Consider the following 21,389-nt stretch of genomic DNA (forward strand, 5'->3'; position numbering starts at 1 on the left):
AACTTCCTTGATCTACTCTATTAATATTATATGGTAAGGATCCCACAGCGCACAGCAGTACTCAAAAGTGGAACGGACAAGAATAGCGTAGGCAGTCACTGTAGTAGGCCTGTTGCAATTTCTAAATGTTCAGCCAGTTCAGGTTCGTTAGCTTTACCCACAATATTTTGTATGCGTCCTTTTTAAGTTGTTCGAAAATGTTATCTCTAAGTATTTAGTTGAATTGGCCGTCTTTAGATTTGTGTGATTTATCGCGTAACAGAAATTCAGTGGTTTCGATGTGGATCACTTCAAATTTTTGATTGTTTAGAGTCAGTTGCCATTTTTCGCACCATACGATACCTTGTTTACATCTTTTTGGAATTTGTTTCTGTCATGTGATGACTTTATAAGACGGTACATGAAAGTATCATCGGCACATAATCTAAGAGTGCTACTTAGATTGTCTCCTGAATCGTTTATGTACATCAGGAACAACTATTACGCTTCCCTGCGGAACGCCAGATATTACTTCTGTTTTACTAGATGACTGTCCGCCCCCGGTAGCTGAGTGGTGAGAACGACAGAATGTCAGTGCTAAGGGCCCGGGTTCGATTCCCGGCTGGGTCGGAGTTTTCTGCGCTCAGGGACTGGGTGTTGTCCTCATGATCATCATTTCATCCCCATCGACAAGCATGTCGCCGAAGCGGCGTCAAATCGAAAGACTTGCACCCGACGAACGGTCTTCCCGACGGGTGGCCCTAGTCACTCGACATTTACATTTACTAGATGACTTTCCGTCAATTTCTGCGAATTGTGCCCTTGCTCACAGCAGATAACTCCTTGGACTACTCCGGAAATTACATTCATCAGTAGGTTTTGTTCCACTAAGGGCAATGTATTGAGTCCCATCCGCATCTTCTGAGGGACACGGTATCTTTAGCACAGCAAAAAGATTAAGTATGCTTCATGCAGTAAGTGGGATTCGTGATGCAACTGCGAGACCACCTGTCGTAAACGCTCGCTGCCTACGGTGGCCTTAGCTTTCGCCGACAGCAGCGACCAGCCTGGTGAGTGGGGGTTTGCGAGGCTGGAGGCTGCCCGGGTGGCGAGTGGACACGGAGCACAGCTCACCTCCACCAGCCCGCCAGCGGCGGCGGCGGCGGCGGAAATTGGATATTGGCAGTGGGCCGTCACGCGCATCTCGTCGCGGTAGGAGCGGGCAGCCCCACCCGCCTTCATTTCCCGTCGGCGCTCCTGATGAATAATGCACCAGTCGCAGAAACGCTACGCTCTCCAACAGAGGCGCGGGTCACACGCGGGCATCGAGGTGCCGCTTCTGGTGCGAGGTCGCGGCCCCGTCTATGCAACGAAAACTCGGTTTGTTGAGTGTCTCAGCAGCTCGGACAAATACCCAGCAGCATGCGACATACGACGACGTACAAATGGGTCAAATGGCTCTGAGCACTGTGGGACTTCACGTCGGAGGTCATCAATGCCCTAGAACTTACAACTACTAAAACCTAAGTAACCTAAGGACATCACACACATCCATGCCCGAGGCAGGATTCGAACCTGCGACCGTAGCAGTCGCACGGTTCCGGACTGAAGCGCCTAGAACCGGCGACAACGTACAGTATCCGACCAAAAGTATCCGGAGAACCCTGGCCAACTCCGCATTGTCCACTAGATGTCACGAGATGTGGACCCGCCGCCATAAAAGAAAGCCCGGACTACTGTGTATTGTGCAAAGTATCTCGGAGTCATCCTCGGACGCCAGGACGAGGGCAGTGTGGCGCCCCCGCGCCCGGTATCCGCTGCTTAACCCACAGTCGCCGCTATCGCCGCACCGGGGCGTAGTCCTCTACCCAACAACGGTCAGACCAGTGCATGTGTACGCGGCCTTGGTGTGCGTTAAGGCCGCTAACAAACATCACAACGCTGCAGAGACTGTAGAACCGATGTCTGCAAATGGCTCTTCTGGTGTCCACTACTGCTAGATTTGTAGCATAAACATGACGCCGCTTAATAACCCAGAAGATTTTAACTTTAGATTAACACTTGTTTTATAAATACTATTTCCATCTAAAAAATGGTTCAAATAGCTCTGATCACTATGGGATTTAGCATCTGAGGTCATCAGTCCCCTAGACTTGGAAGTACTTAAATCTAACTAACCTAAGGACATCACACACATCCATGTCCGAGGCACGATTCGAACCTGCGACCGTAGCAGTCGCGCGGTTCCGGGCTGGAGCGCCTAGAACCGCTCGGCCACAACGGCAGGCCGGATTTCTGAAACTTGCTCAGTCCATTAACGTTATATTTAGTCACATTGTCCTAAGGGACACGCCACACATTGATTTCAGCGGATATTTCACGCAGTGTTGCTTGTCTGTTAGAACTGATAACTCTAGGCAAACCGCCGCTACCCTCGGTCGTTAACGGGAGGCCATCCGTCGCTACGTTGTCCGTGGCGTGAGTTAATGCCTGTTATTTGGTATTGTCGGGGCACTCTTGACAGTGTGCATCTCGGAATATTAATTTCTCTAACGATTTACGAAATGCAATGTCCCTTGCGTGTAGCTCCAACTTCTTTCAAAGTCTCTTAATTGCCGTCATGGGTATCCTTTTCACGTGAGTCGTCTGAGTACAAATCACAGCTCCCCCAATGCGCTGTTCTTCTATAACTGGTGTACGCTATGCTACCGCCGCATTAGTATAGGTGATCAATGCATTGCCCTGGGGCAGCAATGACTAAAATAAACTAAACTCCGTCCGAACAGGCCTTGGAATGCCCAACGGTATCGACCGGCCGGCGTGTCATCCTCAGCCCACTGGCGTCACTGGATGCAGAAATGGGGGAGGCATGTGGTCAGCACACCGCTCTCCCGGCCGTATGTCAGTTTCCGAGACCGGAGCCGCTACTTCTCAATCAAGTAGCTCCTCAGTTTGCCTCACAACGGCTGAGTGCTCCCCGCTTGCCAACAGCGCTCGGCAGACCAGATGGTCACCCATCCAAGTGCTAGCCCAGCCCGACAGTGTTTAACTTCGGTGATACGACGGGAACCGGTGTTACCACTACGGCAAGACCGTTGGCGGGGACTAAAATACTACATTAAAAAACTGATGTGATCCACAAAAATATTTTTGCACGATCAGACTCAACTCAACTTCCGTCAGAAAATAATTCAAGTATGTGTAATATGACAGCGTATTGACGGAGCTGTCATTTGTACTCAAGCGACTCACACGAGAAGGTGTGCAAGGGACATTCCACATCGCAAATCCTTAGGGAATTTAATATTTCGAGGTGCACAGTGTCAAGAAGTGTGCCGAGAATACCAAATTTCAGGCATTATCTGCCACTAGAGACAACGCAGTGGCCAACGGTCTTGACTTAACGACAAAGAGTAGCGGCGTTTGCAGAGTTTTCAGTGCTAACAGACAAGCAACACTGCGTGAAATAAGCGCAGAAATCGCTGTCGGGCGTACGACAAACGTATCCGTTAGGACAGTGCGACGTAATTCGGCGTTAATGGGCTGTGGCAACAGACGACCGACGCCAGTGGCTTTGTTAACGCCACGACATTCCCTGCAGCGCCTCTCCTGGGCTCGTGATCGCATGTCTTGAATTCTAGAGGGCTGGAAAACGATGTCCTGGTCAGATAAGTCCCGGTTTCAGTCGGTAAGAGCTTGTGATAGGGTTCGATAGTGGCGCAGATCCCATGAAGCCATGTACCCATCTTGTCTGTGCGAGCCGGTGATCGCTCCATAATGGTGTCTGCTGTGTTTACACGTAACAGGCTGGGTCCACTGGTGCAACGAAACCTGTCGTTGACTGGAAATCGTTATGGTCGGCTACTTGGAAACCATTCGTAGCCAATCTACGACGAATTTTTTATGGATGACAAAGCGCCATGTCAGCGAGCCACAACTGTTCGCGATTGTTTTGAAGAATATCCTAAACAGTTCCAGCAAATCATTTGGCCATCCAGATTTCCCGATATGAATCGCATCGAACATTCATGCGACATTATCAAGACGTCTTTTCGTGCACCAGCAACACCGCCAAATGGCTCTAAGCACTATGGGAATTAACATCTGAGGTCATCAGTCCCCTAGACTTAGAACCAATTAAACCGAACTAACGTAAGGACATCACACACATCCATGCCCGAGGCAGGATTCGAACCTGCCGGCCGAAGTGGCCGTGCGGTTCTAGGCGCTGCAGTCTGGAACCGTGAGACCGCTACGGTCGCAAGTTCGAATCCTACCTCGGGCATGGATGTGTCTGTAGTCCTTAGGTTAGTTAGGTTTAACTAGTTCTAAGTTCTAAGGGACTAATGACCTGAGAAGTTGAGTTCCCATAGTGCTCAGAGCCATTTGATTCGAACCTGCGACCGCAGCGCGGTTCCGGACTCAAGCGCCTAGAACCGCCCGGCCACAACGGCCGGCAGCAACACCTCTGCAATTATGGACGATTATAGAGGCAGCATGGCTGAATATTTCTCCAGGGGCTCTCAATAGCTTGTTAAGTCCATGCCAAGTCGGGTCGATGCACCATGCCGGGCAAAAAGAGATCCGACATAATATTAGCAGGTATCCTATGGCTTTCGTAACCTCAGTACATAGACATATCCCTTCATAAAATCTAAGGGCAGGACTGAGGAGGTTAAGGCGACAAATCATCATGGCCAGACGCCAGACATGAATAAGAGTGGTCCCTTGAGAGACACAGAGCGCACAGTGTGACGACTCTTGGGACAACTACGTGATCTATTGCGCCCCGCGGTTGTAACGAGTCACTCGGACAGAACTCCGGGCCCGCTTTCCGGCCGCTGCTGTGCGGTCCTGCCTGAGTGGCAGGTGGGAGTCCCGGCCGCGGCGCGCCACGAGAGGAATCAGCGGGCACGCTGAATGAGGCCAGGCCGGCCGTGGTTTTATTGCCCCGCGGATGGCGCCATTAAGGAGGCCGTAACTGCCGGGCCACGCGGCACGCGGCAGCTACCCTCCGCCACTCGCTGCTCCAGCAAGTGGCCGCCGCCGGCGTCGCCCGGCCGCCACACGCCGCGATGGCCGCCGCAAATCGAGCTAAAGAAATCTCAAGCGAGCTCGTAGACGGTCAATAACAATGCACAGTATGTCAATGTTACTGACAGTTTGTAGATGAGAGCGAAGGTTCCGCAAAAACATAGCCGGTAAAAAAAAATTATTACGCCCTTTTAGAGGTATCAGGTTCACTCAAGATTTATTGTGGCAAGACTGCATACCGGGCACATGAAGTGATTACATCTACAGGTCAGTAGAACGATCGGTTCTGACGTAGCAGGTATGGCCACCAGCTGAAACACCCACAGCAGTAAGTGGGGTAGCCACCACTGGCTGCAACACAGACGCTGACTCTGGCATCCAGTCGATCGTACAGATGATGAATATTTTCCTGTGGTACGTTACGCCACACCTACTCCACCTGTTCACTTAGTTGTGTAGGAGTTGTTGGTTGACGAATCACTTGTCGTCCCATTTCCCACACGTGCTCCATTGGGGACAAGTCCGGAGATCGTGCTTGCCAGGGAAGTTGCTGCATGTCTCGCAATGGGCAATTTGGGGATGCGAATTATCCTCTTGGAGCAATACATCACTTTCCTGTAACAAGAAAGGCAAAAGAACTGGTCTAACAACATTATGCACATGCCCAACGCCGGCTAGCGTCCACTTCTGAAACACTAAACGTGAACAAGAGTTGTACGTAATAGTACCCCAGACGATAAGGGCTGGGATGAGGAGAGTGTGTTTTGGACGAATGCACTCTACAAGACAGCGCTCTCAGGAGATCCACAACGGACCCGGAAAGGAGCGTCACTTGCGTGCTGACAGAATCTGCTTTCATCCCTGAAGACCACGGCGCGCCGTTCCACCTTCCAAGTGATCCTCTGACTGCATCCGTCCAACCGTGTCTGCCGGGCTAGGGGTAGAGTGCCTGCAGTCCCACTGCTAACAGCCAGTGGGAAACAGTTCGTTTTGACTTGTCTCGTCTCACAAGCTCTGTAATCTCTGCTGTGGTAGCTGTATGATCTGACACTGCTGCCCTTATAATACGACGAGGCTGGAGTACATCTGAGCTACTTCGGCGTCCAGACCCTCATCCACGGGTGTCAGAACATTCACGTAACCACAGCTGACGTCGCAATTACAACTTGCGAGACAACTCTCCTACACGACCTCCCACTACTTGGAAGGCCACTATCTGCCGCTAACAAACTCGCTTATTTGCGTCTCCGTGGCATAATTGCTAGCTTGCTTCACATGTTTACAACGCCATAGGATCAAAATTAATGTCGTTTTTCCAGATGTGCTAATTTTTTTCTGACAGTATATACTAACGGGTCTATTAAAATTAGACTTTTCTTAAGCAAACTGCTATACATCTCTGGATCATATTGATGACTTTCCCAGCTCAATCTTATACGCTGAACTGTTAATTTTGGCCATTTTTTGTGTCGTGAAGTGTAAATACCTTCGAAGTCAGCAAAATGTACGTTTATTCACAGATTCTCATTGGAAGCTTATAGATGTTTGCTAGTTTTGTGGTCTGTTAAATGCATAGAGTATAGTAAGTGCCAAAAGAAAACAGGACAATGCGATCATTTTCTGTAGAAAAACACAGATATATACAAGAAAACTGGTCACGAAATTAAATTCGTTGTGAACAAATTCCTATAAAGAACTGAAGAGAATTACGAGTGCATCGAAAAGCGGACTTGAGGCTGAGGAGTTACCGCAGCCAACAGTTTTGTACTCTGATGCCGTGAACATTTTGCAAGGGCAAGAAAATTGTTTAGTGCAATTTAAATAAAAATGTGTATAAATCTTGTTTTTAAAATTGTATTTAACTATATTTTACGCAGATATAATAACAATTATAGATGTAACCATTTCCAAAAGTAATTCAAATGAGGGTACGTCCATTCTCAGAAAATTCTGATAACTATTTAGCTGGCGTACGTATGCGTCAGCTTTGCACGTCTGACAAGGGGACCCTCCATACTGTAAATCACGGATTTTGATGCGCTTTAAATACGTTGTAGAGGGCACTTACCCTGAGTACCTGGCTATCCGGTTTTTTAGCGACGGGCCTTGATTTTTGAGGAAATCGATTCTGAAGTTCATTGTACACTATGTACACCCGTAACATGACGTATATCCCGAGCAAGTCAGCGTAGCGCAGCGGTACAGTTTCACGGCTACCGCGCTGGAGGTACGGTGTTCGAATCCTGCTCGCGGAGTAGATTTGCAGCGTATTTAATAGCATTTGTGATTTCGCCTTTTGATTCTTCGTTCAACTCCTCTACTTGTGGGTCTTCTTCTGGCTGCACTACTGCAGAAACGCTTGGTTCTAATTTTTCTAACACAAGGCACTAGAGACGCTTTGCGAGCAACTGACGCTGTGGTTAGATGCGAACGTAAAGGAATGCAACTCGCATCCTCATTGGCCGCAACTAGGAGCTGGAGTTCCCGTTACACCTATCGGTATCCAAGGGAGAGGGGACGATAATGGGCGGAGATCGACTTCAGGGAATACAAGAAGCGACCGTTGTACGAACATTTGAAACTCCAACTGTGAACCACAAACGGAATGAATATTTGAAAAAAATCCTAACTAAATATATCTGTATAATTTCGCACACCTTACACTGTTTGTTGTTATTCTATGAAATGAAATTGAAAAATTCGGTCGATTCTGAAAAAAAAAGACAGGGGCAGGATTTGAGGAGAGTACCTGCAGCTCGGTAGCCGTGAACCCTTACCGCTGCGCTACGCTGACTTGCGCGGAACGTATGCTTTTGTTACAGGTATACAAGGCACGCAATGAACTTTAAAATCGATTTTCTCAAAAACCAAGGCCCGTCGCTAAAAAAACCGGATAGCCAGGTACTCAGGGTAAGTGCCTCTAAAACATATTTGAAGCGCATCAAAATACGTGATTTACAGTATGGAGGGTCCCCTTGTGAGTTGTGACAGGGGTTGACGGGGGTTGGACAGAAATCCGGGGACACCACGAGAGATGCTTGGTTCAACATAAATGCAGATTTTAGACAAACCTGCAATGTGTACCGTTGTATTTGATCACGGACGCCACCTGTGCAATGTCCTCAATGTTGCAAGCGTCAGTCGTGGCCAGAACGGTGCTCTTTTTCGTAGTAAGAGCGTTATGTCGGAACTAGGTAAATTCTAACGTGGGCAAACTGTTGGTAGTTGTATGATGGGTGTTTCCGTAACCAAGGTAACCGAAGTGTTTGGTGTTCCCAAGAGACACCTTGTCGAGGATTCATACCACACACAGGCAAATCGAAAAATCATCATCTGCTGAGTCACAATGCCAACGAGAGAGTCTGCTGGTTGATCGTGACACACGGTCATTGATGAGGATTGTGACGAAAAAGAGATGACGACAGCTGCAGAAGTCATTGCAGAGTTGAACGTCGCACTCGCAGACGCTGCCAGCGCCCACACAATAGCTCCAGATGCAAGGACTTGCAGAGCGAACTCGAATACGAAAAGCACTCAACAGTGATGAAAAAGTCCGTAACAGGAAGACATGGTAACGAAGTCATAAAACCTGGACAATGGAGCAAGGAAACAATGTCATCTTGGTTTATGAGTCCTGATCCACAATCAGGAGATCTGAATATGATCTGACATCTCCGAAAGTACATACGCCACGTACATAATTAAGGTAAAGGTGGCCGACGATGCATCAGTGCAGAAACTCTTACAGGGATCGGTGAAATGCCACGAGTAACGAGGATAATCGGCGGCGGCACTCCTCTGGTAATGTGAAGGTAGCTTGAGAATCTAGGTCTAATGGGAGACGTGCTGGGGTAGTCGGTGCGGTTGTGGTGACCACTGTGTCCAGGTGGCATACTGCTCACAGCATCTGCCTAGTAACCAGGAGACGCGGGTTCGAACTTTCAACTTTCCTCAATGATGTAAATCAGCACCTGAAACCATTAATGACTTTGTCTCTCTTATTTTTCGTCACAATCCTCTTCAATGAGTGTCTGCACTATCACTCAACACACGTTTTCTTCTGCGTTGTGACTCAACGGATGACGTTTTGCGCTATCCCTGTACGCGGTACAAATCTTCGACACGGTGCATCTTCAGATAGTAAACACTTCGGCCATCTAGGTTACGCCGCGCGGAGTAGCCGCCACGGTTCGCGCGGCTCCCCCCGCCGGAGGTTTGAGTCCTCCCTCAGGCATGGTGTGTGTGTTGTCTGTAGCGTAAGTTAGTTTAAGTTCGATTAAGTGGTGTGTAATCCTAGGGACCGATGACCTCAGCAGTTTGTCCCATTGAAACTTACATATACATACATATATTGGTTATGGAAGCATCCACCATGCGAGCACCAATAATCTGCCCACGTTCCAATTCACTTAGCTTCAACATAACGCACTCGGAACTATGCTGAACGCTGTTGTCAGTACGACTAACACTTGTAACGTATTCAGCACATTTAACAGCATTTATATTCAAGCATTCGTGTCCGTATTTTTGGCCAGTGCTCAGTTACTCGCACGTTAATGAACCGATCGGCTCTCGAGTATATATGCACATTTAAAGGGCTGCCCTGCTTGCTTTCTTCACAAATGTCTTACAAAGCTGCACTGGGGTGATAAGGGATTTGGGATAGCTCCAAACACCGTGTCGGAATTCCTTTTGCGCGGCGTAGTGCAGCAAATCAATGTGGCGTGGGCTCTGCAAGTCATCTGCAGAAATACTGAGCCAGGTTGCTTCTAGAGTCGTCCATAATTAATGTTGGCCGTGCAGTATTCTGTGCACAAACTGACCTCTCAATTATGGTCCACATACGTTCGATGAGCTTATTGTCAGGCAATCTCCGTTGTCAATCATTCGCTCGAATCGTACAGAATGTTCTTCAAACCAGTCGGGAACTGGCGTGGCCTGTTGACATGGGGCATTGCCATCCACAGAAGTGCCATAGTTATTTGGGACGAGAAATGGTTGCAAATGGGCTCCAAGTAGCCGGACATAAGTATTTAAAGTCAATAGTCGGTTCAGCTGTATAAGACAACCCAGTCCATTCCATGTAAACACAGGGCCCAAACTTTTGTGAGGTCACCCCATCTTGCGCAGTAAAATGTTTTTTATTCCAGTCTTTGATGACAGTATCAATTCTTCAGACCATGACCAGTTTCAGTCCGTAATGATTATCCTCAGATCTTTCTTACACCATGTCCTAAAGTGATAAGGCCATAATGGCATAGTGAAACCATATAGGGTCAGGGATTTTCTCCGCCTCGTGATGACTGGGTTTGTGTGATGTCCTTAGGTTAGTTAGGTTTAAGTAGTTCTAAGTTCTAGGGGACTGATGACCATAGATGTTAAGTCCCATAGTGCTCAGAGCCATTTGAACCATTTGAACCAACCCATATAAATATAAATATAAATATAAATGTATGTTTTGACTATGCCATTATGGCCTTATCAGTTCAGCACGTGGTGTAAAAAAGATCTGAGGGTGGTCATTACTGACTGAAACCGGTCATCGTCTAAAGAATTGATATTGTGATCAAAGACTGGAATAAAAAACATTTGACAGTATTGGGTCACTGTTTGTATACGTGACCATGTCGCAGTTGGTGAATCTAGCACGGTGTCTTGTTGACAACCTAGGTCCACGGTTTCGTGGGGTCTGCTCCACACTCGAATCCTACCATGGGCTCTTACCAACCCAATTCGGGACTTATTCGACCAGGCCACAGTTTCCCAGTCGTCTAGGGTTCAACCGATATGGTCACCAGCCCAGCAGAGTCCCTGCAGGTGATGTCGTGCTGTTAGGAAAGGCATTCACGTCGGTCACCTGCTGCCACAGCCCATTAACTCCAAATTTCGCCGCATCGTCCTAACGAATACGTTCGTCGTACGTCCCACATTGATTTCTGTGCTTATTCAACGCAGTGTTACTTGTCGGTCAGTAGTGACAACTCTACGCAAACGCCGCTGCTCTCTGTCGTTAAGTGAAGGCCGTCGGCCACTGCGTTGTCCCTGGTGAGACGTAATTATTGAACTGTGGTGTACTCAGCGCTCCCTTGAAACTGTGGATATCGGAATATTGAATTCCCTAAGGATTTCCGAAATGGAATGTCGCATGCGTCTAGCTGGAACTGTCATTTAGTGTTAAAAGTCTGTTAACTCCTGTACTGCGACCGTAATGACATCGGAAACCTTTACACACGTATCACCTGAGTACAACTGACAACTCGGCCAATGTTCTGCCCTTTTATATTTTGTCTGGACGATACCACCGCCGCTTGTACATGTGCATATCGCTTTCCCATCACTGCGCGTGTGTGTTGGAATGATGTAAAGTAATGTGAAGGGTGAGAGCTCTGTAATGGATACAGGTCAGCCACGTATCTACCTGCGGAGACTATTCCTGCGCCAGCGCGATATATAGTCTGTGGCCAGTGATGTCACGGCTGGGAAAGGGGGCGGTGGCGAGGCAGCCAGAGCCGCCACCTCGGGGCTATTAATATTTGGGAGCCGGCATGTGGCCTCGCAGGGTGGGCGCAGCTCGAGTATTTACAAACACGCGCTGGCGGCGCGCTGCATAAAGTAGTCCCGCCGACAGCGCGGAGCGACTTTGTAGCGCCGAAATTTGTCAGCGCGCGCCCGCCGACACCGACGGATATAGACGGCGCGTGAGAACCTCGCCGCACAGCTGCCTCGGTCCCGCACCGAGCTCAACCCACTCTTCATCTCGCGTGGTCCGTGTGGTAACTGGCACATACGTCGTCAGACTGCCTGTATTGCGTATTGCACGTACATAAGAGTAACAGTAAGCGCTGTAGTTGCAACCTGTTAGCCGGCCAAGGTGGCCGAGCGGTTCTAGGCGCTTCAGTCCGGAACCGCGCGACTGCTACGGTCGCAGGTTCGAATCCTGCCTCGGGCATGGATGTGTGTGATGTCCTTAGGTTACTTAGGTTTAAGTAGATCTAAGTCTAGGGGACTTATCACCTCAGATGTTAAGTCCAATGGTGTTTAGAGCCATTTGAACCTTACCAGACAGAGTTGACGGAGGACTTCGGAAAACTTAATAGAAGGGCACCTTTGTAAATAGGCTGTTTAGGGTTTTATATTGGTAACGCCACGTAGCGCTCTGTATGAAAATCACTGGTTGTGCTGTGTGCAGTCTGTGGCTGATTTGCATTGTTGCAATTTGCTATTGTAGTGTTGGGCAATTGGCTGTTAACAGCGCGTAGCGTTGCGCAGCTGGAGGTGAGCCGCCAGCAGTGGTGGATGTGGGGAGTGAAATGGCGGAGTTTTGAGAGCGGATAATCTGGACAGAGACAGTAAATTTGTAAGACTGCACGTCATGAACTGATATATATATTATGACTTTTGAACACTATTAAGGTAAATAATTGTTTGTTCTCTATCAAAATCTTTCATTTGCTAACTGTGCCTATCAGTAGTTAGTGCCTTCAGTAGTTTGAATCTTTTATTTAGCTGGCAGTACTGGCGCTCGCTGTATTGCAGTAGTTCGAGTAACGAAGACTTTTGTGAGGTAAGAATTCATGAAAGGTATAGGTTATTGTTAGTTAGGGTCTTTCTTTTGTACGCATTACTGAAAGTCAGATTGCGTTGCGCTAAAAATATTGTGTGTCACTTTAGTGAATGTGTGAGTACGTTCAGTTTTGCTCAGCTGTTTGAAAATCATATAACGTAGGGGTTTATCAGCACAGTCATTCATTAATTTTTCTAAGGGGACGTTACAACTTGTTTTGCATTACCACGAAGTAGGGCAGAGAGTGTTACGGACATAATAAGCGAGCTGCGGTATCAGTCATTAAAATAAATGCATTTTTCGTCACGGCTAGATCTCTTCACGAAATTTTAGTCACCGAGTTTCTCCTCTGAATGCGAAAATATTTTGCTATCGCCAGCCTAAAGGAATGACCATCGTAATAAATAAGAGAAGTCAGAGCTGGTACGGGAAGACTGAAGTCTCGATTTTCCCCTCCCGCTGCTAGACAGTGGAACAGTAGAGAAATGGTGTGAAGGTGGTACGAAGAACGCGCTACCTGGATGAGAAATCATGTAGACAACAGACACGTTATTGTTTTATTGGGCGACCATATCTTCGAAAACCTCAATGTCACCTTAAGTTTTATTAGTGGTCTCGGGCGTGGCCGGCACTTGAATGGGGGACCATTAGGGCCGCCATGCACTGTTGCCTCGTGATGCCAACTGAGGAGCTTTTCGACCGAAAAGTAGCGGCTGCGGTCAAAGAAAATCATCGTAACGGCTGGGAGAGATGTGTGCTGACCCCACGCCCCTCCTATCCACATCCTCAACTGAGGATGACACGGTGGCCGGATGGTCCCGATGGGCCACTTGTGGCCTGATGACGGAGTGCTATATATAAGTAAATGAGTACATAAGTGGAAGCTGAACGCGTCACGATCTTTAAATGGAGGTTTGTTAACAAAAAGCGCCTGTAGGAAAGGGATATTATTTGGATGAATACAGTACTCGTCAGCAAATCATATGTAGCAATGCGACACCGAGACGCAAAATTTCTGGAAGGGGACGTCAGAGGAATGACAGCAGCGTCACAACTGAACACAGGGGGAAATGTGGTAGACTTGACAATGACCGAGGCGAATGGTGTGGGAGTACTGTAGAAATACTCAGATAATTAAGAGTTTTAGACAGAATACTGAGGATATAAGGTCGGCGTGACTACTGAATAAGAAGTTATCGAACAAGATTGTTTTAACAAGGTGGTGGACGAAGTGAAATAATGTGGTGCTATCAGTGGGAAGGTTGTATGACAAGAGGTGGTGCCGATAACAAACTGGAAATAGTAACTTGAAAGGTCTACAGCTATTTCACTCAATTACCTGAGGATTAATACCAAGAAAAGAGCTATGCCTTCAAGCTGAGCTCGGCGTCTTCTGTTTCAAGATAAATGCTCGGAAGTTTTAATGATCTAGATTGAAGCTTGCATGTAGCAAATTCTTTCATGAATATTACATAGCACTCAGATTATATCTTACAAACAGATACAAAAAAATCAGTTGTGCAACTAATCGTTTAAAACCTTACCCTTATAAATGCCAAAAATCGAAAAAATCCAGTAGCAGGCACTTACACAGAGCGAGTCAGCTGCCCCTATCTCTGGATTTTACGCAACTCACAACACCTTAAAACACCATGTGTCAATTTTCATGTTCTGTCGCTCATTACGTGTTAACTACTAATCTTACAGAATGAATGAACAGGGTCTTTTTGGAAGAAATTTAACGTACTTAAATTTCGTAATGGGAGGATACGTTTCCGTCAGAGGCTCCAGCAAAAGTTGTTCCCAGTGCAAAAGTTAACCACATTCATTTTTCCTACAAACACGCCTTATTCATGTTTCTGTGGGACAAACAGCAGGCGCGTAGCGAGCGAATATGAAAAATCTTATACATGGTATTTGAAGACGATGTGGGGTGCATAAAACCCATAGGTAGGGGCAAGTGAGTCACCCTGGATACGGCGTCCCATGCAACGATAAGTTCCCTTCATAGTTTGATTACCTGAAAGCCAGACGATCACTTGAAGGTCACATCAATAAAATATTTGGGGGTATGCTTGCAGAGCGATCAAAATCGCAACGTCTACGCAAAACTAGGCGCAGGTAAGGCAGATGCTTTACTGAGCTTCAGTTGAAGAATATTCCGAAAGTCTAGTCCACCCACAACGGAAGCAGTTTGCAGAATCCTCGTCCGACCGATCGACCGATACGTGAGTGTTGTTCAAAAATGGTTCAAATGGCTCTGAGCACTATGGGACTTAACTGCTGAGGTCATCAGTCCCCTAGAACTTAGAACTACTTAAACCTAATTAACCTAAGGACATCACACACATCCATGACAGAGGCAGGATTCGAACCTGCGACCGCAGCGGTCGCGCGGATCCAGACTGCAGCGCCTAGAAACGCTCAGCCACTCCGGCCGGCGAGTGTTGTTCGTCAGCCTGGTGCCCGTACCAGAGGAGACGGATAGAAGAAGCAGAGAAGATTCAAAGAAGTGCGGTGCGCTTTGGCACAGGTCTCACTATCACGTGCGAAAGTGTCACAGATATGTTCATCCAGTTCGTGTGGATCACATAGCGGGTTTCCTGTTCCAAGGGTGTACTAGAACTGTGTGTTCTTTCTACGTATTCAGTATTTCGGAAGGAATGGTCAATATTCAGGGATATGACAGGAACGATCATTCGAATCAAGAATGCCTACTAAACATGAGCTCTAAATTCCGTACCTTAACAGCTGTGAGGTCGTCTTCTTTTCTGATACTGTGAAACAAATCTCTTCTACCACTTTCCGTGTTTTAGGAGGATATACTATGGACAAAAAGAAATCGGAATTTTCCAGCGAACGAACAGTCATTCAGTACGAGTGACGTTTTCCACAGTAGCAAAAACGAAAAAGTGCTCATAGCTCTTAGGTAACGAATGCATTTTAAAGGCCATATTTTCTAGACATTTGTTGCTTCGAATGGTCTTTCCTGTCATATCCTTGAATGCAGAACATTCGTCCAGCGACAATCTGTACATGTTGCGAAAAGACTGAAGTAAAAACATCACAGATTAAGGTCACAAGAAAGCGTATCAACAATTTTCTCTTCTGGCGGCCAATGCAAGAAGTGACAGACGTGTCTACTTAGTAACACAGACTGCAGTCCAATCGTGAATATCTCGCTGCTTGTGGCTGTGCAGCGGCAGACCCTGCTACTGTGCCACCATATGCGCGCTATGAGAGAACACTGCCTGCCTCTGTTAAGACCCACTCCGCACACATACACACAAATACACACACACGCAGAAAGAGAGATATACAGAGGGAGGAGGGGGGACACAACAGAGATAGAATGAGAGAGAGAGAGAGAGAGAGACGAAAAGCGAAGAGGGAAGATATAATTACAGGAACAGGGAGAGGGAGAAATAAACCGGAGGTCACACAATCTCCGACTGTAAAGAAGGACAGCTTTCCATGCGCGTCAAAGGTGTCTCAGAATGGAGGAGGAGAAGTGAGCTACCTTTCCCGCCTTTCTAGTGTAATGACGCGACGGGGTTGGTTGGCTGATTTGCGGGAGGGGCCAGACAGCAAGGTCATCGGTCCCAGCGGATTACGCATGGACTGGGAAGAAATTCTACGGGGCCCTGTCAAAGAAATCATCCCAGTATCTACCTGAAGCGATTTATGGAAATCACCGAAAACCTAAATTACGACCGGACGCGGCTATGAACCGTTGTCCACCCGATTGCGACTCCAGTGTGCCAACCACTGTCCCACCTCGCTCGGTGGTTCACCATGGCAAAAAGACAGTAAGCAGGTTCAACAGGATTTATACTGAAACGCCAAAGAAACTAGTATAGGCATTTGTATTCAAATACAGACATACGTAAACAGGCAGAGTACGGCGCTGCGGTCGGCAACGCCTATATAAGTAAAGAAGTGTCTGGCGCGGTTGTTACATTGGTTACTGCTGCAACAATGGCAGGTCATCAAGATTTAAGGGAGTTTGAACGTGCTGTTATAGTCGGCGCACTAGCGATGGGGCACAGCATATCCGAGGTAGCGATGAAGTCGTACGACCATTTCACGAGTGTACCGTGAATATCAGGAATCCGGTAAAACATCGAACCTATCATATCGCTGCGGCCGGTAAAAGATCCTGCCAGAACGGGACCAATGACGACTGAAGGGAATCGTTCAGCGTGTCGTAAGTGTAACCCTTCCGCAAATTGTTGCAGATTTCAACGCTAGGCCACCAACAAGTGTCAGCGTGCCAACCATTCGACGAAACATCATGATATGGGCTTTCGCAGCCGAAGGCCCACTCGGGTACCGTTGATAACTGCACAAGACAAAGCTTTATGTCTCCCCTAGGACCGTCAACCCCCATACTAAATTGTTGAGGACTGAAAACGTGTTGTCCGGTCGGATGAGTCTCGTTTCAAATTGTATCGAGCGGATGGACACGTACTGGTATGGGGACAATCTCATGAATCCGTGCACCCTGCATGTCGGCAGGGGTCTGTTCATGCTGGTGGAGGCTTTGTAATGGTGTGGAGCGTGTGCAGACGGAGTGACATGTGATCCCTGATACGTCTAGATACGACTCTCACAGGTGCTGACAGGTGACACGTATGTAAGCATCCTGTCTGATAACCTGCATCCATCATATCCATCGAGAATTCCGACGGGCTTCGGCAATTCCAGCAGCGCAATGCGACATCCTACACGTCCAGAATAGCTACAGAGAGGCTCCAGGAACAGTCTCCTGAGTTAAAACACTTCCGCTGGCCACCAAATTCTCCAGACATGAACATTATTGAGCATTCTGGGATGCCTTGCAACATGCTGTTCAGAAGAGATCTCCATCCCCTCGTACTCTTACGGATTTATGGACAGTGCTTCAGGATTCATGGTATCAGATCCCTCCAGCACTACTTCAGACATCAGTCGAGTCCATTCCACGTGGTGTTGCGACGCTTCTGCATGTTCGCGGGGGCGCTACACGATACTGGGCAGGTGTATATTTAAGCGTTAGTAAATATTTTCCGAGGGTATTTGTCTGGAGTGTAGCCTTCTATGGAAGTGAAGTGTGGATGACTAGCACTTCACACAAGAAGAGAACAAGAGTTTTGTTCCAAAGAAGAACGCTTAAAATTAAATACGTAGATCGGAGTTTTTATTTATTTACTCATTCGGCATGTACAAAGGCAATAGCCAGATAAAATTTTCAGCGCAATGAGTAACCACAGTATTCTTATAGCTTTCAATTGAATTACAATATTTTTTCAAACGTTCTTATAATTTTATATTAAATTACGAATATCCTGTAGCCACTCCATGGGTGAGTCAGTGCGCTTGCTACACCTATACATCCAAGCGCTTCATTCGGAAGCAAACGGTCCACTGATTGGATTTAACTGCATTCACATTCGCAACTGTCCGACAGGCCCATTCGTCGATGAATTGCTTACATCCACCAACACTATCAGGAAAAATTAAAATTGTCCAAAATTTCCACGAGAGGTTGACGCGTTCGTTCTTTGTCTTGGGTTCATCCAACACGTTTCGTTTCTTATATCCACCAAGAGCCCATAGTTCATTCCACGCTGTCTTTTGAGTCGAAGTCTTGCAGTTCCTTGCGGACCTAACATGATAGTTCCCTAGATCTTAGTCTGTTTCTATGAGCCAGATCTTGGAGTACTAATGAGGATGTACTGAGTTTAGTCGAGGAGAAAAAAAATTGCGCCACATCTTGACTAAAACAAAGTGGTTACTTGACTAGGATACATGCTGAGTTCTACATCTACAAATATACTCCGCAAGCCACCGTACGGTGAGTGGCGGAGGGTACCCTGTACTACTACTGGTTACTTTCTTTCCTCTTCCACAAGTAGAGTGATAGAAAAAAAAAAAACGACTGTCTGTATGTCTCCGTATGAGATCTAATTTCTCGTGTCTTATGTTGGTGCTCCTTACGCGAAATGTGCGTCAGCGGCAGTGGAATCGTTGTACAGTCAACTTCAAATGCCCATTCTTTAAATGTCTGGAATAGCGTTTCTTGAAAAGGAATGTCGCCCTCGCTCCAGGAATTCCCATATGAGTTCCCAAAGCTTCTTCATAATACCTGCGTATTGCCGGCCAGGGTGGCCGAGTGGTTCTAGGCGCTTCAGTCTGGAACCGCGCGACCGCTACGGTAGCGGATTCGAATCCTGCCTCGGGCATGGGTGTGTGGGATGTCCTTAGGCTAGTTAGGTTTAAGTAGTTCTAAGTTTTAGGGTACTGATGACCTCAGACGTTAGGTCCCATAGTGCTCAAAGTCATTTGAACCATTAAACCTGCCTATGTTCGAACCTAGCGATAACAGATCTTGCAGCCCATCCCTGAACTGCTTACTTCCTTTAATCCGACCTGGTACGATTCCCAAACATTCCAATAGTGCTGAAGAACAGCTCGCATTGGTGTCGTTCATGCGGTCTTCATTATAGATGAACCACAGAATGCTAAAATTTTTCTATTTAACCGAAGTCTACCATATTCCCCCCTACCACAGTATTTACATGATCGTTCCATTTCATATCGCTTTGCGGCATTATGCCCAGATATTTAAACGACGCAAGGTACACACGGAGAGTGTTTAGAACGTGCAGCGAGGGAAATCTTTGTACACGGCAGTGGCCGGCGTAAAACAGGAACAGTTATGAGAGTCCGTTTAGACGCAGGCGGCACCGTAAACACACAGCTCATGCCGCCCTCGCAAAAACCAGTTGAGACGAGAGGAGCAAGGCTGGAGGTCATCGGCCCCGTGCCCGTGGTCAAGGCCACGAGCGCGCATTTCCGGTTCCACGCCTGCCTTGTGGAGCAGGGGAGGCGAGGTCCCTCCCCCCCCCCCCCCCCATCAACCCCCTTTCAGCTTACGTCTTACCTAGGCGATCCCCTCTGGCTCATTTCGTATCCGGGGCTGTACGCTCTGCTGTGAAAAGGACAGGACCCAATCAGTGTATCTTAACTGTCACGTCGTAGCTGAACTGAATGAACATTTTCGGAATGTTTTTCGTAAAACTTGTCGATTACTAAATGCTCCCCACAGAGGAAATGGCTGTGGTGGTCGTAAGTGTTCTGAGCATGAAATAACGTAAAATGAGTAACTAAAATATTGCTGCCATCCCAGTAACTTCTACGAGACAAGCATTAGGAGCTTTTCAGTGCCTAACGAAACGTTTCCAACACATACTGAGGATATGGTTTGTTGTCCCGCGTAGTAACACACAAACGTCATTCGATTCCACATTTATACTCACACTCCGCAAGCCACCATGCGGTGCATGGCGCGCGAAATTTGTACTACTGCCAGCCATTTCCCGTTCGGTTGCGCTCGCATATGGACTGAACGAAAAAACGACTGTTTCTATGCTTCCATACGAGTCCTGATTTCGCGAACCTTACACGAGACATAAGTTACTTGCAGCAGGATCGTTTTCCAGTCTGTCGCAACTACCGGTTCCTGTACTTTCTAAACAGACAAGATCGTCGTCGTTTGCCGTCCAGGAATCTCATTTAACTTCACGAAGCATATGCGTAATGCTCGTGTACCGATCGTACCTACCAGTAAATAAATCCAGCAGCAGGCCTCCAAATTGCTTCGATGTCTTCCTTTAATCAGACCTCGTGCTAGTCCCAAACACTTGATCAGTACTCAAGAATGTGTCTGTTTACAGCTAATCTACACTTCCCTAGAATTCTACCATTAGACTGAAGACGACCGTTGGCCTTTCTTACAACAGACCTTTCGTTCTATTTCCATTTCGTGTCGCTTTGTAATGTTACGTCTAAATATCGGGTGTTTCAAAATGAATCTACGCGTTTTAAAGCTTTACAGCATTTTTTTTACATTCAGTGTACAATTATAAACAATAAATCAAATGAAAAAGCAAATCAAACAATTGTTCTAACAAGTGTTCCATGTGAACACCATTCGTCACGTATCTAGTCGATAGGCGAGCTATTCCCAACCGTTGATCATTGTGTCTGGAGTACAAGTTCCAAAAACATTGTTTTTAAAATCGGGCGAATCAGCTGGTAGTGGAGGCATATACACGTGACCCTTTAGGAAACTCCAAAGTTAAGAATCCGATAGCGTCAAGTGGACGGATTTTTTGTCAGGTTGTATGTGTGTTCCTTTTTTGGCCAATAGGTCAGCAGTCTCATTTCCGCCAATTCCTGCATTTGAGGGTAGAAGCATTAGTTCTTTTTCTTTCTGCTCATGATATACTTTAAAACGTTTCTTATTTTAGTTATGGTTGTTGTTTCTGTGCAACATATCGTTTACATAGCTTCAATAGCTGCTCTACAAACAACCAATATTAACGATTTTGTAAATAAATTAATTGTCTGTGTACGTTAACTGCTACTTGGAGTACATTTATTTCAGCGTCAAGACTCATTCGAAGTTAGTTTTTTTAAATACTTTATTTATTTTTTGGTGTAAACTCTATCTAGTGTGCGAAGTCACTCTATGCCTGTCTCACTAATTTTTTTCTTCATTTACTGACACTACAGTCATTATTTTGAACTCTCCCATTACAAAAACTCGTCAACTGGTTCTCTGACTTCAACAATAATATGCTTAAATTTCTGTTCTGTGTATTATTTATACATTATTTTACTCTTATTATAGTTCATAATCAGGCTCACTTTCAAATTTGCCCTTTTAATTTCTCCCGTAGTAAGTTACACAAGAAATTATTTTTTCATTCTTACTTTTTTTTCGTTAAGGGAAAATGGTATTTAACAAGCTTGTTGGTCTCGAATT

General features: G+C 46.7%; 1 pseudogene; it reads right to left on the minus strand.

Annotated features, from left to right (window-relative positions):
- Positions 1–2,961: 2,961 nt before the first annotated feature.
- LOC126293803 (5S ribosomal RNA) lies at positions 2,962–3,079 on the minus strand (annotated as a pseudogene).
- Positions 3,080–21,389: the final 18,310 nt, after the last annotated feature.

Source organism: Schistocerca gregaria, chromosome 10, assembly GCF_023897955.1.
Source record: "Schistocerca gregaria isolate iqSchGreg1 chromosome 10, iqSchGreg1.2, whole genome shotgun sequence".
Lineage (NCBI taxonomy): Eukaryota > Metazoa > Arthropoda > Insecta > Orthoptera > Acrididae > Schistocerca > Schistocerca gregaria.